Source organism: Ambystoma mexicanum, unplaced genomic scaffold (assembly GCF_040938575.1).
Source record: "Ambystoma mexicanum isolate Mex_15411 unplaced genomic scaffold, UKY_AmexF1_1 Mex_scaf57, whole genome shotgun sequence".
In the NCBI taxonomy this organism is placed as follows: domain Eukaryota; kingdom Metazoa; phylum Chordata; class Amphibia; order Caudata; family Ambystomatidae; genus Ambystoma; species Ambystoma mexicanum.
Window position 1 is genome coordinate 1701423 of NW_027182474.1, and position 20825 is coordinate 1722247.

The window sequence follows — 20825 nt, forward strand, 5'->3', positions numbered from 1 at the left end:
AGGGTATTGGCTACTGCAGTGGCCTGGTGATCATTAATGTCATTGTACCCTAGCACTAGGGTTTGTGAGGAGTTTTTTAGCTTCTCAGAGATAACAGTGGTAATATCTTCATTGAGGGTGCTGATGGGGCCTAGGGGTTGTCTTGATATTGGGCAAAATCTTCCTCGGGGCCAGCCCTTTGAGAGCAAAAATACCCAATTCAGCCCAAAATACAGGTTCTAGTGTGCTGAGCAGTGATCTCATGCAAGTGACAAATGACACCCTCAAAGTGTTATTAGCATATTTATTCTAAGCAGTGAATTTCATATACATTTGGGATTCAAGTTACAGAATATTACAAAGCATAACACTTAGAGCAATGCAAAATATAGTGAAACATGGAACTTAGATAAACATAGAGAAACATAGAGAAATATAGAGAAACATAGAGAAACACAGTCTTACGTCCCTTTAATCAGCACTGGGGAGACCTTGGGCCCTCATAAGCTAGCTGTAAACAAGCCCCGCTCAGAGGACAATGCTGAAGGACACCGTATGAGCCAATGCCGGGCACCTGTTTCTGCACGAATCAAGTCCACAGGCGATCTCCCCCTGATCCATGTGTGCATGGATATTTTATAACTTCTTGCTGTCAGTCACCATGACGCACAGTTCCAGAACTTTCCCTGTGCAACTGGCTCATGGAAAAAACCCAGCTCTCTCTGAGATGCTCCCTGCTCGCTCCTACCCCCTCCCTTGTTCCCATCTGCGCTGGCTGAGGAATGTCTTATCAGTACCTTCCCAGAGAAAAGGAAGATTAGCTTGGGGCCAGGGCTAACGTTAGTGAGGCTGAATATTCTAAGGGAAGCAGGGATGTATTAACCCCATCTGCAAGCTCTAAAAGGCATGCACTCATAGCTTAGTGTTTATAGCGCTTAAGACTGGCTATCTAAGCGCTATATAGGTGCCATGATGTTCCAAACACTCCAAAAACCTATTAGCTACATAGCTGGGGGCCCTCCCTGCCTGTCATATTCCTTGTAGCTCACTACTGCATAATGGAAGTGCTACAACAGACTACTGTCAGCATTTTTAGCACATACTTTGAATACACTATTGGCTTTCAGCGGCTAATGCTGTCATCTAAAGCCCTGATTGGCAAGGTTGCAATTTCGTGTATCACTACATTCCACCCCTATTCAACGTGTGTGCGACAAAATGCTGACTAATACCTATCAATATAGTATTTAGTGCAGCGATAAAGACCTTGGGGCTTTGCAAGAGGTTTAAGCAAACTATCTTATAGCGGTTAGTTAGCGTGGCATGCAAGGTAAAACACTACCTAAACAAAAATGTACACAAAGTGAACAGTGACATATACCCTTGCCAGAACCTGGCCTACACAAAAATACCTACGCCAAGTGAACATGGACATTTACTCTAGCCAAAACCTGGCCTACACAAAAATACCTAAATCAATTTTGTATAACTGATTGTCAGTTAAAAAGCAGCATGCAGTTAAAATGTCAAGGCAATCCAGTGTAGTCTAATCTACAATGCACTATTGCATTTATGTATGGTTACCAATTCTAAAACCTGGCAGCCTTTCACCCTAAGGGCCTACCCTCCCCCTGATCCCAGGGCATTCAAGCGTGACTATGGGCTGTGTGACTAGACACTTCCCCCAGGTAGGTGGAACCCAACCAGAAACCATCTAATTTCGTGAACAAGGTGAACCCATGGGCACCAGGTTGTCTAAATAAAAACAATTCTACTAATTTACATCAAAGCATGGCATGTGTTATTCATGCAATCAAAAGCAAGCAATTCAATCCATATGTATGCTGGTAACTGTAGCTCTGCGTGCCAGTGTGTGGAGGATGGTCGCCCCCACCCAGTAAAAAGCCAACACCTGCTGATTTAACAATGTTTGCCATACAATGCATTGTGTGTATTTAGCAGTCTTGTTGACCTGCCCTATGGCAGACAAAAATGTCTTCATGTCTAAAATTCTGTTATCTTCAATTGGCTGTCAATACTTGTAGCAGTGCTGGGCATATCAATGGGCCCCACTAGGCCAGAAGTTCTATAGCAGAGCTGGCATCAGAACCCATAGTGGCCAGCTTATAGTGCACAGTTTCTATGTCACAAGCATATAAAGCTCCTGCAATTAATGAATCTAGCTCCCTAGCTACACGCACTCTAGTGATGGGCCATAGAAATGGACTCCATTTGTAGCAGCTTGGTAGTACTAAGGAAACATTGCCTCATGATAAATCTATGTCTAAGTGTAGCACTGTAATAATGAAGGTGTGCATTACCAGTCTACAATTTACATGTTGTCTTACCACTGGAAAATCTAACAGGTTCACAGTGTCTACCTTCTGTGACTTGGAGAATACCCTTCTTCAAGTGGGATATCTACCATATACAATATTAACTTTAGCCACAAACACCATACTACTATCCGGCAGTGGCTGTTTCATCACACCATGGAAAAAATTCATTTAGTCAAGTTATAGTTCATTAAATCTTGGCGAGAACACTCGCTGCAGTTCTTGGTCAGAAAAACATCACATTAGACAAATTAAACAAATGGTATCCATTCAGTGACAAAAGATGCCTGACAATGTGCCAGGCCAGTACTCTAGCAATTCCATGTGGATACTCATTTGCAGCGCTTTTCCAAAGAATTATTCCAAATGTTTATAATCAAAAGGTGACTCTTTGCATTAGTGTGCTGGAGACAGCTGTCCCCACAAAAACATGAAACTGGTTGGTTTAACAAAAAACCGTGTCACACTCTGTGTCATAAAATCAAACATCAAGTCAGTCATGGTTACATTTACCTGCCTTAAGCTGGCTGTAAAAGTATCCAGTGTTTCAAAGATTACCATTTCAAATTATAGCTCATACACTTGGCAGCATTACTTCAATTAAGAATCTTAACCTACGCACAGGTGACTTTGATGTGCGCACTCATCTTATCTCAAAATTAATTACACTCCTGCTTGCATAATTCTGCTGCCCCAACAGTTCATAAATCATTCTCCTGCCTACGTGCAATGTAGAATATTTTTTTTTTTCAAAAAACAAAACATCTCTGGTTAAAGCCATTCAGTTGGAAGAGGAAAACCATTTGGTTTTTTCAGATTCATCTCAACAGTGCATTTAAAAACCATTTTTCAATGTGTTAGCATTCAATTGCTGTGTCACACAGCTGTATGTGGTGCCTGATGTTACAGTCCACAATTCATTGTCCATAGTCCTTTAAACAAGAAAGGGCAAAACATGTCATTTAAATGTGTAGCATCAAATACTTGATAATTAGCCAAGTCTGCATCGTGCCAATTCAGTAAAAGTTATTACTCTGTTGGACACTATTCGCAGGTTACAGCATTGAGTGCGGTGCAGGGCACGTTAAAGTTGAAATAGCATGTCGCAGTGGCTCGCTTTCTCTGAGAATGCGTCTGACCCTTCTTTGATCAGTGTCACCCACAAACTGCATATTATCTTCCTATATTATGAAATGTCTTGTCGTGCTTTGCCTAGGCAAAATACAAACAGAAATGTTAGGATGTCATCAAAACTTCAATATCAGCGTTATCCACCCCTTCCCATAATACCACCCCCATCTTCAAAAAGTCTCATCAGGTAACTACACACTTTGTCATTGCTACTGCAATTATTTATCACCTTTCTGCATGTTTCTGGGGGCTTATTTACACTCAACCATACGGGGTGTAACTGCCTAATCACAAACTCATTTGTGCAATGCAATCATAGCTGGTCAATGGTACCTCAGACTGATCTGTGCTTTTACAAAGCCATATAGTAAGTACCCAGGTCGCACAATGCTTTTCTTTTTCACCAAAGCGATCACCAATGCCAGGCGCCAACTTGCTTCCAGTGTCCCATGATCTTGGTTTAGGTTGCCCTGCTGGCATCACTCCATTTTTCAAAGGTAAAGTCTTTCAGTATTTATCTTTCTTTTCTTAGCAGTGTCTTTTCAAGCCTCTGGTTTTTTCACTTGTCATTTTTTTTTTTCAAAGGGCGTTTGCTGTTTTTGAACCACTCCTTTGAGTGCGATAGTCTGAGTCAGTTTCTTTTGTTGCTTCAACAAATCATTCATTCTTGCACTAAGCCGTGTGGCTTCTGGATCATGGCTAATGTGCAGTGTTCATGTTGTACTTCAAAGCCCCGCTCTGCATGTTGTCTCTTGCAAAACGGCTAAGCACTTTTGTCAGTTTTGCTTCCATCTGGAAGGCCATAATGTCTTTGTCAGTTACTCCATCCCTGGCAATGTAGCTTGCAGTTTGCCAGATGTGTATTTTCTCTTCTCAAAGCGCCTAGAGGTTTCTTCTCCAGTGCACAGCGCTTTACTTCAGTTCACATCACATGGAGCATTGGAATGCAGCTTGCACAGCAATAGCGCTTTACTTCACTTCACATCACATCACATGGGAATGCGGTTTGCACAGTAATGTCTGTTGGAATGGGCAGCTGTCTTTTCTTGGCCCATTTACAGATGCATAGGTAAATGTTCAGATGTGATGTGCCCGTCTGCCATCCTGCATGAAGCCTTTGCTCCGTACCACAGTTTACTAGGCAAATTCTTTACTTTTTGAACAGCTCTCTGTTTTTGCTCCCCCTTCCTCAGGAATGCAGGCATGTTTATCTTTCGTGTGCACCTGGCAGCGCCATTAGCACGCAGCTTATCTCTTTTGCCTATAACTCTTATACTGTGGCGGCTTCACTCGTTTCAGACAATTCATCCAAATTAACTCTTTCTTGTACTGTTTCTGCTTTTGTTTGCCTTCACACACCTCGCCCAAGACAGCTTCAAGGCACAAGCTCTGCACACACAGCAAGACTCTTGTTTTCAAAAGCGGCACTTTTCTTGTCATTTTTCTACTCCATGTAATTTTGCAAAATGTCAAAGCGTCTTTTTTTTCTTGTAATGTGCGACCTTTCAAGAGAACTCACAACCCATTAAATCTTTGTGCTATCTTATCACACACAGATGTTTCATTCTGTTGTACCATTGCCAAACTATAACCACTCAGTTCAGTGCATTTAAAAAATAAAAATGCCATATTTAGTGCAGCTCCCTGCACGTTTTTTTTTTCTGCAAGAACAACCCACACTCTATTGCTTGTGGGCTGTTTAATGTGTCAACAACATTTTTCCCCATGTATCACAGTCAACAGGTCACTATTTCCAAAGCATACATCACTAATGAGGCAACAGCACAAATCCATGGCATAGCATGGGGACAGTCAAAAATACTCCAGGGGCAATTTAGAAAAATATAAATTGTTTTTCCCCCCAACCATTGCAAACTGGTTCTGCAATTTCAAATCAGTACACAAAAATCGAAAATCCAAATAACATTCACTCACTTTCCTTTTAAGTGAGTCTCTCACCCAATAAAAGCATGGCACAGCCTAAAATGCAATATAACCATTTTAGTGTGTTTCCTTTAAACAGAATTTGCCACCATTAGCACATGGAATTTTACAGTTGCCAAAAGAAAGAAAAAACTCTTTAGGCTCTCAGCACAGATGTTACTCATTCTCCTAAGCATGGCTCATTCCCCTTCCTCATTATTCAGGAATGCCAACCCTTCAAAAGCATATATCAAAAAAAAAAAAAAAACGAACCTTCGCCTCCGAACATTACAGCCCCCACTCGCTAGCACACTGGGGCTGAGTCAATGGTTAAATCACTATTCACAATTTGCATGTCAAATCCCTGCAATTATTTTTTTTTTCCTGCCCTCATGACAGAATAGAGATGAGAACTCCGTCTCATTATGCATTCCAAATTACAACTTTAAACTTGGGAAACCACATGATAAAATTCTTTTTCTAATTGAGCATACATCTTTCTTAACCATTCATCGGAGTGCTTTAAACAAAGCCATTTCCCGCTCGTTTATTGCCTTGTACTCCCTGGCACCAATCCCATGAAGGGAGTCTTAACCACACAAGCTATCGGCCACGGCAAGCCGACACAACATTGCTGCCTTTTGAAGTCTCAGAGCTGCAGTGAGACCATCAAGGAAATGCGACAGCCTGCTCCCCACTCTACACTGTGTTCTCTCACACCATTTGTCATGTCAGCATGGCACTGCTCTTCACAATCCCACAAAGCTGCCACCAAATGTCTTGATATTGGGCAAAATCTTCCTCGGGGCCAGCCCTTTGAGAGCAAAAATACCCAATTCAGCCCAAAATACAGGTTCTATTGTGCTGAGCAGTGATCTCATGCAAGTGACAAATGACACCCTCAAAGTGTTATTAGCATATTTATTCTAAGCAGTGAATTTCATATACATTTGGGATTCAAGTTACAGAATATTACAAAGCATAACACTTAGAGCAATGCAAAATATAGTGAAACATGGAACTTAGATAAACATAGAGAAACATAGAGAAATATAGAGAAACATAGAGAAACACAGTCTTACGTCCCTTTAATCAGCACTGGGGAGACCTTGGGCCCTCATAAGCTAGCTGTAAACAAGCCCCGCTCAGAGGACAATGCTGAAGGACACCGTATGAGCCAATGCCGGGCACCTGTTTCTGCACGAATCAAGTCCACAGGCGATCTCCCCCTGATCCATGTGTGCATGGATATTTTATAACTTCTTGCTGTCAGTCACCATGACGCACAGTTCCAGAACTTTCCCTGTGCAACTGGCTCATGGAAAAAACCCAGCTCTCTCTGAGATGCTCCCTGCTCGCTCCTACCCCCTCCCTTGTTCCCATCTGCGCTGGCTGAGGAATGTCTTATCAGTACCTTCCCAGAGAAAAGGAAGATTAGCTTGGGGCCAGGGCTAACGTTAGTGAGGCTGAATATTCTAAGGGAAGCAGGGATGTATTAACCCCATCTGCAAGCTCTAAAAGGCATGCACTCATAGCTTAGTGTTTATAGCGCTTAAGACTGGCTATCTAAGCGCTATATAGGTGCCATGATGTTCCAAACACTCCAAAAACCTATTAGCTACATAGCTGGGGGCCCTCCCTGCCTGTCATATTCCTTGTAGCTCACTACTGCATAATGGAAGTGCTACAACAGACTACTGTCAGCATTTTTAGCACATACTTTGAATACACTATTGGCTTTCAGCGGCTAATGCTGTCATCTAAAGCCCTGATTGGCAAGGTTGCAATTTCGTGTATCACTACAGGGGTCTATAGAGGAGATGAATGTTTAGAGTTTGAGAGTTGGCAGTGGGTAGTTTGATAGAAAGAAACTGACAGGATTTAAGGTTGGGTGTGGAGGCGATTCTCATGGAAAGATTGGTTTTGGCGATAATCGCTATTCCTCCACCTCGTGCATCCGGTCTATCAGCTCTAAGGATAGTGTCATTGTCTGGGACCGCTAATGTTAGTGCGGGACCTGCTGCTTCGTGGAGCTATGATTCAGTAATGGCGAGGAAGTCTAAGTCATTTTCCAGGATAGCGTCTGCTATGTCTGTAGCATGAGCGACTAATGATCTGGCATTGATTAAAGCAGCTTTTAGGTCAGGTTCTGGCTGTACCGTAGAGGCAGGTTAGCCGAGGGCTTATTTCTTTTAGGATGAGGTTTGTGGCTGGGAGGAACGGTGGTTTCCAAAGGTGGAAGTAGTTTTGGTCGAAGGTGACTCAAATTAATGTTATATTTATTGATGGGTTCGAATATTTTGGGTAGTCGTGCCCGGAGTCTGTGGTTTCTCTGTGCTATGTTGCAAGGGGATTTGGAGATAAATTCTATGTAGGCACCTGGGCCCTCTAGGGGCAGAGTTGTTAGCATGGTGAAGTAGACAGTAGTAATGAATATAACTAACAGATTAGTGAAAGATGTTTGAAGGACTGGGATTGGCAAGTAAGAGTACATAATGTTGTTACTAGTCAAACTCGGCTATTTATTTTCTGCATTAAACAGATATTAGCCAGCATACGGCTAAATGTTCGGCAGTGTGAGCTAGGTATTAGGGAAAATGGGCTAAATGCAGCCGTCAGATATTGGGCAGAGCAGGCTAGATGCAGCAATCAAATTCTAGGCAAAATAGGCTAAATGCAATGACCTAAGTAATTAGGCAAAATGGGCTAAATGCGATAATCAAATACTGGGCAAAATAGGCTAAGTGCAGCAGTCAACATGGGCTAAATGCAGTGACCAAAGTATTGGGCGAAGTCGGCTAAATGCAGCCATCAAAATACTAGGCAAAAAAGGCTAAATACATTGACCTAGATATTAGGCAAAGTATGCTAAATGCAGTGCTCAGGGAGTAGGGAGTGTAATGATAGGCGGTAGCTTCGGTCTTTCAGCACCATAGGTCAATCAGCGTCGGCAGTTGGAAGAGAGGAACGTATGGAAGCAAATAGTGCCGCCTAGTACAGCGTTATAATATGGCTTGGGTCGGGGATAGTCGATACATTGAAGCTAGCATTCAGTTTAGGCAAAGCATAAGGGAGCAGGGCATCATGATTAGGACACAGTGCAGGAAGGTAGGGCACATCAGGCTGGGTATTGCACAGCGCACATGATCCGGCAGTTGCTGAGTAACATGCAAGCATTAAACACATTTAATAGTCAGGCTGCAATGAGGGAGTGCCATGTGTGGGCGTGGCTGGAATCGAAAAGAGGTCAGGTGGGCAGAAACTAGGCACATTTAGAGATAGATTGCAGCGTGGGAATACCAGATGCAGGCATAAATAAGATCGAGGTAAGGCCATGTAAGGCCAATTAAGGCCAATGGGGGCCAGTCTGCACTTGGCAAGGTGATATCACACAACAATAGGACAATAATCCTAGTTTTTACCCCATTGTGATTTTGAACCTGCGCTGGTGAGTGCAAGAGTCAAATTGTACATTGCATCTTTGGTACAACAGATGCAGAGAAAGTTATTTGTTGCCAACCTTTCTTCAGGGCATCCTGGGTTCAAAGAGTGGTTTCCTAGTAAAGTCAAGAGATACAGTGAGTTGTCATGGCTTCGGTTCTTGATTGCCCAGTGCCCACCGGACCAGTGAATACATGCTCCCTTTCGTCCAAATTAGGGGAGAAAGATGGGGCTTGTGACCTTATAGATGTGAGATGAGAGTGTGACAATAATCACTGTGAGTTAGAGTGGACAGAACTCACCTCTGAAATGGCAACCTTTCAGCAGGGTATCCTGGGTTCAAAGTGTGGTTTCCTAAGAAAGTCAAGAGATACTGTGATTTTTCGTGGCTTTGGCACATGCTAGTCCTGTGCCCGCCGTAACAGTGAATTTCTGCTCCCTCTCGTGCAATTTAGTGGAGAAAGATGGCATTTGCGACTTTATAGATGTGGGGTGGAGGCAGTGGCCAATGTTCTGAGTTAGGGTGGACAGAACTCGCCTTTAAAATGGGGGGCCCATCTGCGCTTGGCAAGGTGATATCACAGAACTATAGGAAAATAATCCTAGTTTTTACCCCATTGTGATTCTTAGCCTGCGCTTGTAAGTGCAAGAGTCAAATCATACATTGCTTCTTTGGTAAAACAGTTTTGGACATTTTTTTTGTTTGCAAACTTTCACCAGGGCATTCTGGGTTCAAAATGTAGTTTCCTAGGAAAGTCAAGAGATACAGTGAGTTCTCATGGCTTTGATACTTGCTTGAAAAGAGCCTGCTGGACCAGTGAATGCCTGCTCTCTCTCTTCCAAAATTAGATTAGAAAGATGGGACTTGTGACCTTATAGCTTTGAGGTGGGGGGGGGTGGAAATCACTCTGATTTAGGCTGGACAGAACTTGCCTCTGATTGGGGGGCCTGTCTGTGCTTGGTAAGGTGACATCACAGAACAATAGGAACATATTCTAGTTTTTACCCCATTGTGATTCTTACCCTGCGTTGGTAAGTGCTACCGTCAAATCGTGCATTACTTCTTTGGTATAACAGATGTGCACAAATTATTTTGTTGGCAACCTTTCACCAGGGCATCCTGGGTTCAAAGTGTGGTTTCGTAGGAAAGTCAAGAGATACAGTGAGTTATCCTGGTCTTGGTACTTGCTTTCCCATGGTCCATCAGAACGGTGAATGCCTGCTCCCTCTCGTCCAAATTAGGGTAGAAAGATGAGGCTTGAGACCTTATAGATGTGAGGTTGTGGGGTGACGGCAATCACTCTGACTTAGGGTGGACAGCACTCGCCTCTGACATGGGGGCCAGTCTGCGCTTGGCAAGGTGACATCGCAGAACAATAGGAAAATAATCCTATTTTTTACCCCATCGTGATTCTTGCCCTGTGCTGGTAAGCGCAAGAGTAAAATCGTACATTGCATATTTGGTACAAGAGATTCAGACAAAGTATATTGTAGGCAACCTGGACATACTGTTATTTCTCATGGCTTTGCACTAACTTGTCCTGTGTCTGTCGGAATGGTGAATGCCTGCTCCTTCTCGTCCAAATTATGGGAGAAAGATGGAGCTTGTGACCGTTTAGATGTGGGATGAGGGGGCAGCAGCAATCACTCTGACGTAGGGGGGGACAGAACTAACCTCTGACATGGGGGCCAATCTGCCCTTCGCAAGGTGATATCACAGAACAATAGGACAATAATCCTAGTTTTTACCTGATTGTAATTCTTATCCTGCGCTGGTAAGTTAAAGAGTCAAATTGTATATTGTATCTTTGGTACAACAGATGCGGACAAAGTCATTTGTTACCAACCTTTCATCAGGGCATCCTGTGTTCAAAGGGTGGTTTCCTAGGAAAGTCAAGAGATACAGTGAGTTCACATGGCTTTGGTTCTTGATTGCCCAGAGCCCACCGGACCAGGGAATGCCTGCTCCCTCTCATCCAAATTAGGGGAGAAAAATGGTGCTTGTGACCTTATAGATGTGAGATGAGAGAGTGGCAGTAATCACTCTCAGTTAGGGTGGACAGAACTCACCTCTGAAATCGGGACCCGTCTGCACTTGGCAAGGTGATATCACAGAACAATACGAAAATAATCTTAGTTGTTACCCCATTGTGATTTTGAGCCTGTAAGTGCAAGAGTCAAATCGGACATTGCATCTTTGGTACAACAGATGTGGACACATTTTTCCATTGGCAACCATTCACCAGGGCATCCTGGGTTCAAATTTTGGTTTCCTAAGAAAGTCAAGAGATACAGTGAGTTCTCATGGCTTTGATTCTTGATTGCACAGAGCCCACCGGACCAGGGAATGCCTGCTCCCTCTCGTCCAAATTAAGGGAGAAAGATGGAGCTTGTGACCTTATAGATGTGAGATGAGAGAGTGGCAGCAATCACTCTCAGTTAGGGTGGACAGAACTCACCTCTGAAATGGGGACCCGACTGCAGTTGGCAAGGTGATATCATAGAACAATACGAAAATAATCTTAGTTGTTACCTGATTGTAATTCTTATCCTGCGCTGGTAAGTGAAAGAGTCAAATTGTATATTGCATCTTTGGTAGAACAGATCTGGACACATTTTTCCATTGGCAACCTTTCACCAGGGCATCCTGGGTTCAAATTGTGGTTTCCTAAGAAAGTCAAGTGATACTGTGATTTCTCATGGCTTTGGCACTTGCTAGTCCCGTGTCTGCCGTAAAAGTGAATGTCTGCTCCCTCTCGTGCAATTTAGTGGAGAAAGATGGCATTCAGGGCCTTATATATGTTGGGTGAGGGGGCAGCGGCCATCGTTCTGAGTTAGGGTGGACAGAACTCTTCTTTGAAATGTGGGGCCCATCGGCGCTTGGCAAGGTGACATCACAGATCAATAAGAAAATAATCCTAGTTTTTACCACATTGTGATGCTTACCCTGCGCTGGTAAGTGCTAGAGTCAATTCGTAGATTGCTTCTTTGGTACAGTAGATGTGGACAAAGTATTTTGTTGGCAACCTTTCACCAGGGCATGCTGGGTTCAAAGTGTGGTTTCCTTGGAAAGTCAAGAGATACCGTGGCGTCTCATGGCTTTGGTATTTGCTTGCCCACAGCCCTCGGAATGGTGAAATCCTGCTCCCTCTCATCCAAATTAGGGGAGAAAGATGGTACTTGTGACCTTATAGATGTGAGATGAGGGGGCGGCAGCAATCACTCTGACTTAGCGGGGACAGAACTTGCCTCTGAAATGGGAGCCAGTCTACGCTTGGGAAGGTGACATCACAGAGCAATAGGAAAATAATCCTAGTTTTTACCCCATTGTGATTCTTACCCTGCGCTGGTAAGCGCAAGAGTCGAATAGTACATTGAATATTTGGTAAAGAGATGCAGACAAAGTAAATGGTTGGCAACCTTTCACCAGGGCATCCTGGGTTCAAAGTGTGGTTTCCTGGGAAAGTCAAGAGATACAGTGAGTTCGCATGGCTTTGTTCTTGATTGGCCAGAGTCTGCCGTAGCAGGGAATGCCTGCTCCCTCTCGTCTAAATTAGGGGAGAAAGATGGAGCTTGTGACCTTATAGATGTGAGATGAGGGTGTGGCAGCAATCACTCTGATTTACGGTGGACAGAACTCTCCTCTGAAATGGGGATCAGTCTGCGCTTGGCAAGGTGACATCACAGAACAATAGGAAAATAATCCTAATTTTTACCACATTGTGATTGTCACACTGCGCTGGTAAGCGCAAAAGTGAAAGAGTGAAATCGTATATTGCATATTTGGTCCAACAGATGCAGACAAAGCATGTTGTTGGCAACCTTTCACCGGGGAATCCTGAGTTCAAAGAAAGTCAAGCAATACTTTGATTTCTCATGGCTTTGGCACTTGCCGCCGGAACAGTGAATGCCTGCTCCCTCTCATGCAATTTAGTGGAGAAAGATGGCATTTACGACCTTATAGATGTGGTGCGGGGGCGGCAGCTATCGTTCTGATTTTGGGTCGACAGCGCTCGCCTCTGACATGGGGCCAGTGTCTGTGGTTGGCAAGGTGTAATCACAGAACAATAGGAAAATAATACTTGTTTTTACCGCATTGAGATTGTCACCCTGCGCTGGTAAGCGCAAGAGTCAAATCGTATATTCCATATTTGGTCCAACGAATGCAGACAAAGTATGTTGTTGGCAACCTTTCATCAGGGCATCCTGTGTTCAAAGTGTGGTTTCCTAGGAAAGTCAAGAGATGCAATGAGTTATCATGGCTTTGGTACTTGCTTGCCCAGAGCCCACCGGAACAGTGAACTCCTGCTCCCACTGGTCTAAATTAGGGGAGAAAGATGAGGCTTGTGGCCTTATAGCTGTGAGGTGGGGGAGTGGTGGAAATCACTCTGAGTCAGGGTGGACAGAACTCGCCTCTGAATGGGGTGTCTGGCTGCGCTTCGTAATAAATTATTCTGAGAGGTGGGGGGCCATGTCAGTCTCTCTGAGTTAGGGGGGACAGCGCTCCCATCTGAAATGGGGGCCAGTCTGCACTTGGCAAAGTGACATCACACAACAATAGGACAATAACCCTAGTTTTTACCCCATTGTGATTTTTAACCTGTGCTGGTAAGTGCAACAGTCAAATTTTACATTGCATCTTTGGTACAACAGATGCGGAAAAAGTCATTTGTTACCAACCTTTCATCAAGGCATCCTGTGTTCAAAGGGTGGTTTCCTAGGAAATTCAAGAGATACAGTGAGTTCACATGGCTTTGATTCTTGATTGCCCAGAGCCCACCGGACCAGCGAATGCCTGCTCCCTCTCGTCCAAATTAGGGGAGAACGATGGAGCTTGTTACCTTATAGATGTGAGATGAGAGAGTGGCTGCAATCACTCTCAGTTAGGGTGGACAGAACTCACCTCTGAAATGGGGACCCGTCTGCGCTTGGCAAGGTGATATCACAGAACAATACGAAAATAATCTTAGTTATTACCCCGTTGTGATTCTTAGCCTGCGCCGGTAAGTACAAGAGTCAAATCGTATATTGCACCTTTGGTACAACAGATGTGGACACATTTTTCATTGGCAACCTTTCACCAGGGCATCCTGGGTTCAAAGTGTGGTTTCTTAAGAAAGTCAAGCGATACTGTGATTCTCATGGCTTTGGCACTTGCTAGTCCTGTGTCCGCAGTAAAAATGAATGCCTGGTCCCTCTTATGCATTTTAGTAGAGAAAGATGGCATTTGCGACATTAGATATGTGGGGTGTGGCCCTGCGGCCTTCGTTCTGAGCTATGGTGGACAGAACTCGCCTTTGAAATGGGGGGCCAGTCAGCGCTTGGCAAGGTGACATCACAGATCAATAGAAAAATAATCCTAGTTTTTACCACATTGTCATGCTTACCCTGCGCTGGTAAGTGCTAGAGCCAAATCGTAGATTGCTTCTTTGGTACAGCAGATGTGGACAAAGTATTTTGTTGGCAACCTTTCACCATGGCATGCTGGGTTCAAATTGTGGTTTCCTTGGAAAGTCAAGAGATACAGTGAGTTCTCATGGCTTTGGTACTTGCTTGCCCACAGCCCTCGGAATGGTGAAATCCTGCTCCCTCTCATCCAAATAGGGGAGAAAGATGGTACTTGTGACCCTATAGATGTGAGATGAGGGGGCGGCAGCAATCACTCTGACTTAGGGGAGACAGAACTCACCGCTGTCATGGGAGCCAGTCTGCGCTTGGGAAGGTGACATCACAGAGCAATAGAAAAATAATCCTAGTTTTTACCCCATTGTGATTCTTACCCTGCACTGGTAAGCGCAAGAGTCGAATAGCACATTGAATATTTGGTAAAGAGATGCAGACAAAGTAAATTGCTAGCAACCTTTCACCAGGGCATCCTGGGTTCAAAGTGTGGCTTCATGGGAAAGTCAAGATATACAGTGAGTTCTCATGGCTTTGTTCTTGATTGCCCAGTGCCCACCGGACCAGTGAATACATGCTCCCTCTCGTCTAAATTAGGGGAGAAAGATGGGGCTTGTGACCTTATAGATGTGAGATGAGAGTGTGACAATAATCACTGTGAGTTAGAGTGGACAGAACTCACCTCTGAAATGGCAACCTTTCAGCAGGGTATCCTGGGTTCAAAGTGTGGTTTCCTAAGAAAGTCGGGAGATACTGTGATTTCTCGTGGCTTTGGCACTTGCTAGTCCTGTGCCCGCCGTAACAGTGAATTTCTGCTCCCTCTCGTGCAATTTAGTGGAGAAAGATGGCATTTGCGACTTTATAGATGTGGGGTGGGGGGCAGTGGCCAATGTTCTGAGTTAGGGTGGACAGAACTCGCCTTTAAAATGGGGGGCCCATCTGCGCTTGGCAAGGTGATATCACAGAACTATAGGAAAATAATCCTAGTTTTTACCCCATTGTGATTCTTAGCCTGCGCTTGTAAGTGCAAGAGTCAAATCATACATTGCATCTTTGATAAAACAGTTGTGGACACATTTTCTGTTTGCAAACTTTCACCAGGGCATTCTGGGTTCAAAGTGTAGTTTCCTAGAAAAGTCAAGAGATACAGTGAGTTCTCATGGCTTTGATACATGGCTTTGATACTTGCTTGAAAAGAGCCTGCTGGACCAGTGAATGCCGGCTCTCTCTCTTCCAAAATTAGATTAGAAAGATGGGACATGTGACCTTATAGCTTTGAGGTGGGGGGGGGGTGGAAATCACTCTGATTTAGGCTGGACAGAACTTGCCTCTGATTGGGGGGCCTGTCTGCGCTTGGTAAGGTGACATCACAGAACAATAGGAACATTTTCTAGTTTTTACCCCATTGTGATTCTTACCCTGCGTTGGTAAGTGCTATGTCAAATCGTGTATTACTTCTTTGGTATAACAGATGTGCACAAATTATTTTGTTGGCAACCTTTCACCAGGGCATCCTGGGTTCAAAGTGTGGTTTCGTAGGAAAGTCAAGAGATACAGTGAGTTATCCTGGTCTTGGTACTTGCTTTCCCATGGTCCATCAGAACGGTGAATGCCTGCTCCCTCTCGTCCAAATTAGGGTAGAAAGATGAGGCAGGCCTTTTCGCAGTCAGTGGTAACCAAGGTTTGATCTTCCTCGTACTTGTTATTATATGATATGATATGCCATTTATAACGCCCCTATACACAAGTGTTTCAAGACACAACGAGGCAAGAGAGGGGCAAAGAGGTCACAGCAGCACGAACCAGGCCAGCGCCTCCGTGGGAGGCAGGTGAGCGTAACAGAACGCAAAGCCTTCCTACAAATTCCCACCCAGGCGCTATGGAAAGTTCTGAGACTGATCAGTTGGCCCAATTACTGGGGGAATTACGGGCCGAAGTACATGCCGCTCGTCAAGAGACTAATGCCCTCAGGAGGGAATTAATAATATCAAAGGAAAGAACTGATGACCTGGCCAGACAGCTTTTGCAAGGTCAAGCTGGGCAAACTCCTCTGCCCGGTTCCAGGGGGAACCCCGCTCCTGTGGTTTCCAGTAACCCTGTGCAGATGAATCTACCTGGAAACATGCCGCTGGCCCCACCCGAACGCTTTGCTGGGGACCCCAAACGATTTGCTGTATTCATGAATCAGTGTCGTTTGCACTTCCTATGCAGACCTGGGGCCTTCCCTAATGATCAGACCAAGGTAGCCTTTGTATTGTCATATCTCAGCGGCTGCGCTGCCGATTGGTCAGTTCCACTGGTTACTCAAGATGACCTGATTCTCCGTGATTTTCAAAGGTTTCAAGCAAGCATGGAAAGGTTATTTGCTCGACACTGTCAGGGGCAGGCTCTGGATGACGAACTTCTATCCCTGCGACAGGGCAATCAGGACCTCCTATCCTATATTGCAACCTTTAATAGACTAATTGTGGAAACGGGATGGCCAGAGGATAAAGGAGTCACGTTGTTTTATCGAGGCCTTCGCGGAGAACTTAAACTTAAACTCAGTGGGTTCTGAGAGGTGACAATTGTGATTAATCTGGGAAACTCACCCCTTTTCCCCAAAGGGGAGCCAACCCCCATTGCGACTTGTCCAAAACACCAAAAGAGATTTGAAGTTTAAAACATGTCCTCTGCAGTGAATCCGTATTGAAGATGCCTGAGGGTTCATGCTTGGGTGCTGTCAAGTTCAGTCTATTTCCGCGCTGGTTTGTTTCCACTGCCAGAACATATGGCGCGGGCTGTGAGAAGTGGGTGACCAATGACATCGTAAGCTGATTGTGGTCGCTGGCTGTTGTTTTGCGTACTTCAAAGGCTTTTACCTTCCCCAAAAGTTGCCTTGATGTGAAAATGTAATCAATAGTGGCGTTGTGGAGACCCTGTTCCCAAGTTGGCAAACAAAGTACTTTCGGGAAGACCGAGTTCAGGTTTACCAGGTTTCTTGAGGACATTAGGGACGCCCAAAGGTGCCCTCTTTTTGCTGCTGGCGTCAGGTTTGAAGCTTTACCTGGTTTTATGATTTCATCACTGCATTTGAGGTTTAAATCCCCACAGATTATGATGGCTAAAACCTGGTGCGTAGCTTGAATTTCATCCACCAGGTTTTCCATCATCGTTAGGTAGGATTGTGGGTTTACAGCAGCCGGGTTCCAGTATGTGTTCACAATCGCAATTTGCGAGGATCTGGAATGGGAGTTTTCGACCCAATCAAGTAGAACTGCCAAGGTCGAAAGGTTGGCTAGAAGTGTGGCCTTGTGTTTTAGGCCAGTTCCCTGCCGATAGGCCATTAGAAGGCCCGACGTCGGGCGACTCAGTAGCCCTTTGATAGCTGGGGCCAAAATGATGTCTACAACCTCTTGTGTTTAGTTTGTTTTTCAGAAATTTGCACGCATGTTAATTCTACACGTACTCATTGGCTTAATGCGCTCGACCGCTCTATAAACCTAACCATACTTCGTACTCATTTGCATTAGAATGTTCATCAAATTCATCCGGCCACCATACTCGTTTGATCTTTCTAGTCGTCTGTTCTTCCACTCATGCACGCTTCCACTTAATGTTTTCGTCTGTTCTATACGACTCATTCATTCTAACATTTCCATTAGTGTCATTTACTGTGTTCTCTTCTCATTCATTATGTCCCTTCCATCGGTTCCGATCTCTTAAGTGTCTCAGTGATTTGATCCTATTATCTGTTTCACTGTTTTGATCTTTTTTATTCGTTTAGGTCTGTTTGTCTTTTTAGTTTACATTCGAGTTTATTTAGTTGACATTCTCGCATCAGGTGGTATGGTGGGATGGAATTATTGTGATGCTGCTAGTTTGGGAGCCAATGGTTTTTAGGGGAAGAGCCAGGTTTTCAGTAGTTTGCGGAAGGCCGTTAAGTCCTCGGTTTGGCGGATGTGGGGTGGGAGCGAGTTCCACAGGGTTGGAGCCATGGCTGAGAATGATGATCCGCCTAGCCTGACTGAGTTTGTCTTGGGAATTACGAGGAGGCTGGCAGAGCTTGATCTTAGGGTGCGAGTGGGATGGTAAGGTATTAGTTTGTCTTGAAGGTATTGAGGTCCAGTTTTATGCAGTGCTCGATGGGTGAGGCATAGAGTTTTGAAGGCCACCCTACGGGCTACTGGAAGCCAGTGCAGTGTCTTAAGGGCTGGGGATACGTGGTCTCTTGGACCGAGCGCAAGTAGCATTTTGGCCGCCGCGTTTTGTGCTCTTTGGAGTTTACTCAGTTGGTAGGCATGGATTCCGAGGTATAGGGGGTTTCCGTAGTCCAGTCTGTATATAACGATTGATTGGACAGCGGAGACTCTGTTGGGAAATGAGAGGTATGGAAAGATGCGCCTAAGGGTTTTAAGGTGGTAGTGGCAGGACTTTGAGACATTGTTGACTTGGTGCGAGAGTGTTAGGTCGGAGTCCAGGGTGCATCCAAGATTTTTCACTGTGTTGGAGGGGGTCGGAGAGTTGCCCAGGGCGGGAGGCCAGGCTAGTGGGTGCGGAAGAAGGTCGGAGTTGCCGCAGACCATGATTTCTGTTTTGGAGGGGTTTAGCAAGAGGTGGCTTAGGGTCATCCAGCGTTCTATGTTAAGGAGGCAGGATGCCGGGTCGGGATGGGAGTTGGGTTGCGATTTCAGGATTTTTAGGATTAGTTGAGTGTCGTCGGCGTAGTTGTAGCATAGGATGTGTTGTGAGTGAATAATTGGTGGGAGGGTGATCAGGTAGAGATTGAACAGGAGGGCGGATAGGCATGCTCCTTAAGGGACGCCCGTGTCGACTGGTCGAGCTAGCGAGGTAAAGCTGGAGAGTCTCGTTATTTGGTGCCTGTCTTTGAGAAATGAAGCTATCCATTTAAGAGCCGTTCCACGAATTCCCAGGGAGTGGAGGCGGTCTAGGAGGATAGAGTGATTGATCGTGTCAAAGGCAGCGGATAGGTCGAGAAGGATTAGAGCGGCACATCCCACGGAGTCTGCTGTCATTTTAAGATCGTCCCAGATTGAGGTTAGGGTGGTTTCGGTTCCGTGACGTGTTCTGAAACCTGATTGGGCAGGATCAAGGAGATTGTTGGCTTCCACAAAGGCATTTAATTGAGAGTAGGCGGTTCGGTCAATGAGTTTGGCAAGGAATCTGGTGTTTGAGATTGGGCGGTAGTTTTTGGGCTCGAGACGGTCGAGCAAAGGTTTTTTAATTAGAGGTTTGACGTGTACCATTTTGAATGCTTCGGGAAAAATACCGGAGGAAAGGGAGGCATTTATGATAGATCTTGCGTGTTCTCCTGCGCATGTGGAGGCAAAAATGTCTTTAAGGATTGTGGCTGGGCAGGGGTCTAGCGGGGATCCAGATGGTTTGCGAGAAGATAGAAGTTTGAGAAACTGTTCATGTGATATTGGACTAAAGGATTCGAACGTTGGTTCGGTAGATGTTGTAGCTGACAGGCTGTCCTGTGCCGGTGGAGGATTGTCAAATGGCTGTATGAGGGCCAGTTTGGTGTTTAAATTTTTTGTCCTTTCGATAGCAGTGGTGTAGAAGTGAAGGGAGAGCGAGTCGCACAGTGATTGAGATGCGGTGGGGACGGTTGTATTACAGGCTGGATTGGTTAATTCGTAGATGATTTTGTGGAGTTATTTGCTTGGGTTTTCGCAGTTTAAGATTCGGGCGTTGTAGTGGGCTTTTTTGGTTTTCCGGATTTCGGCCTTGTACCGGTACAAGTGTCGGGCCAAGGTGGTCCTGTTTGCACGGGTTTTCTCTTTCTGCCACTTGCGTTCTAGATATTTGTAGTGTCGTTTAGTGGTCTCCAGCTCAGGGGTGAACCATCTAGGAAAAGGGCCACGTCGGGTTGATGGTTTGCACGCGGGGGTGAGTCGTATCAGAGATGCGTTGAGCCATGTGTCAAAGGCCTCGGGTGTTAGTTGGTTGTTGGGACGGCGGGTAGGAGGTGGAGACTGGATGAGTGCCTCGGCTAGGTCCGGGGTGATTATTAGTTTTTTCCAGCATTTGCGTAGGTTCGGGGGTTCAGATGCGAGTACGGGGAGGGGGACTGGTGAGGGGATGGTGAATGAGAGAATGAAGTGATCGGACCAGATGATAGGGGTGGGGGGCTTTAAGTTAATTAGAGTGTTGGAGCTAAAGATGGCATCGAGAGTGTGTCCTTTAAAATGAGTCGGGCCGTTTATGAGGGGTTGGAGATTAATTGCATCAAGACCATCAACCAGGGGGTGTGTCCTAAGGTTGGTGGGGATATCAAGCCATATGTTGAAATCTCCGAGAAGAGTGAGGTTGGGATGGTTTATCTGCAGGGTGGCAATAGAGTAGCAAAGGTTGTTTGCGAAATGTTTATCATAGCCAGGGGGCCTGTAGATTATTAGGAAGGTGTGTGAGAGCGACGGGGAGAGGGATAGTTTTACGAGGAGGGATTTGCAGGATGGAATCGAGGGTTGGTTGTCTAAAATTGAGGCGTGGAAGAGAGATTTGAAGACGAATGCTACCCCCCCTCCTCTGGACGGACGGTTCAGTGGGATGAGGCAGTAGTCAGGCGGAAAGGCTTCATTTGCGATTGGGTTAAAGTCATCGGAGAACCAG

The 20825-nt window shown here is 45.1% G+C and overlaps 1 long non-coding RNA gene across 1 annotated transcript; it reads right to left on the reverse strand.

Annotated features, from left to right (window-relative positions):
* Positions 1-269: 269 nt before the first annotated feature.
* LOC138562533 (uncharacterized) lies at positions 270-7166 on the reverse strand. The gene is made up of 2 exons (XR_011299340.1): positions 1431-7166; positions 270-1372 (listed from the first exon to the last, which is right to left on the reverse strand). It is a non-coding gene; the product is annotated as an uncharacterized lncRNA (long non-coding RNA).
* Between the last annotated feature and the right edge of the window lie 13659 nt (positions 7167-20825).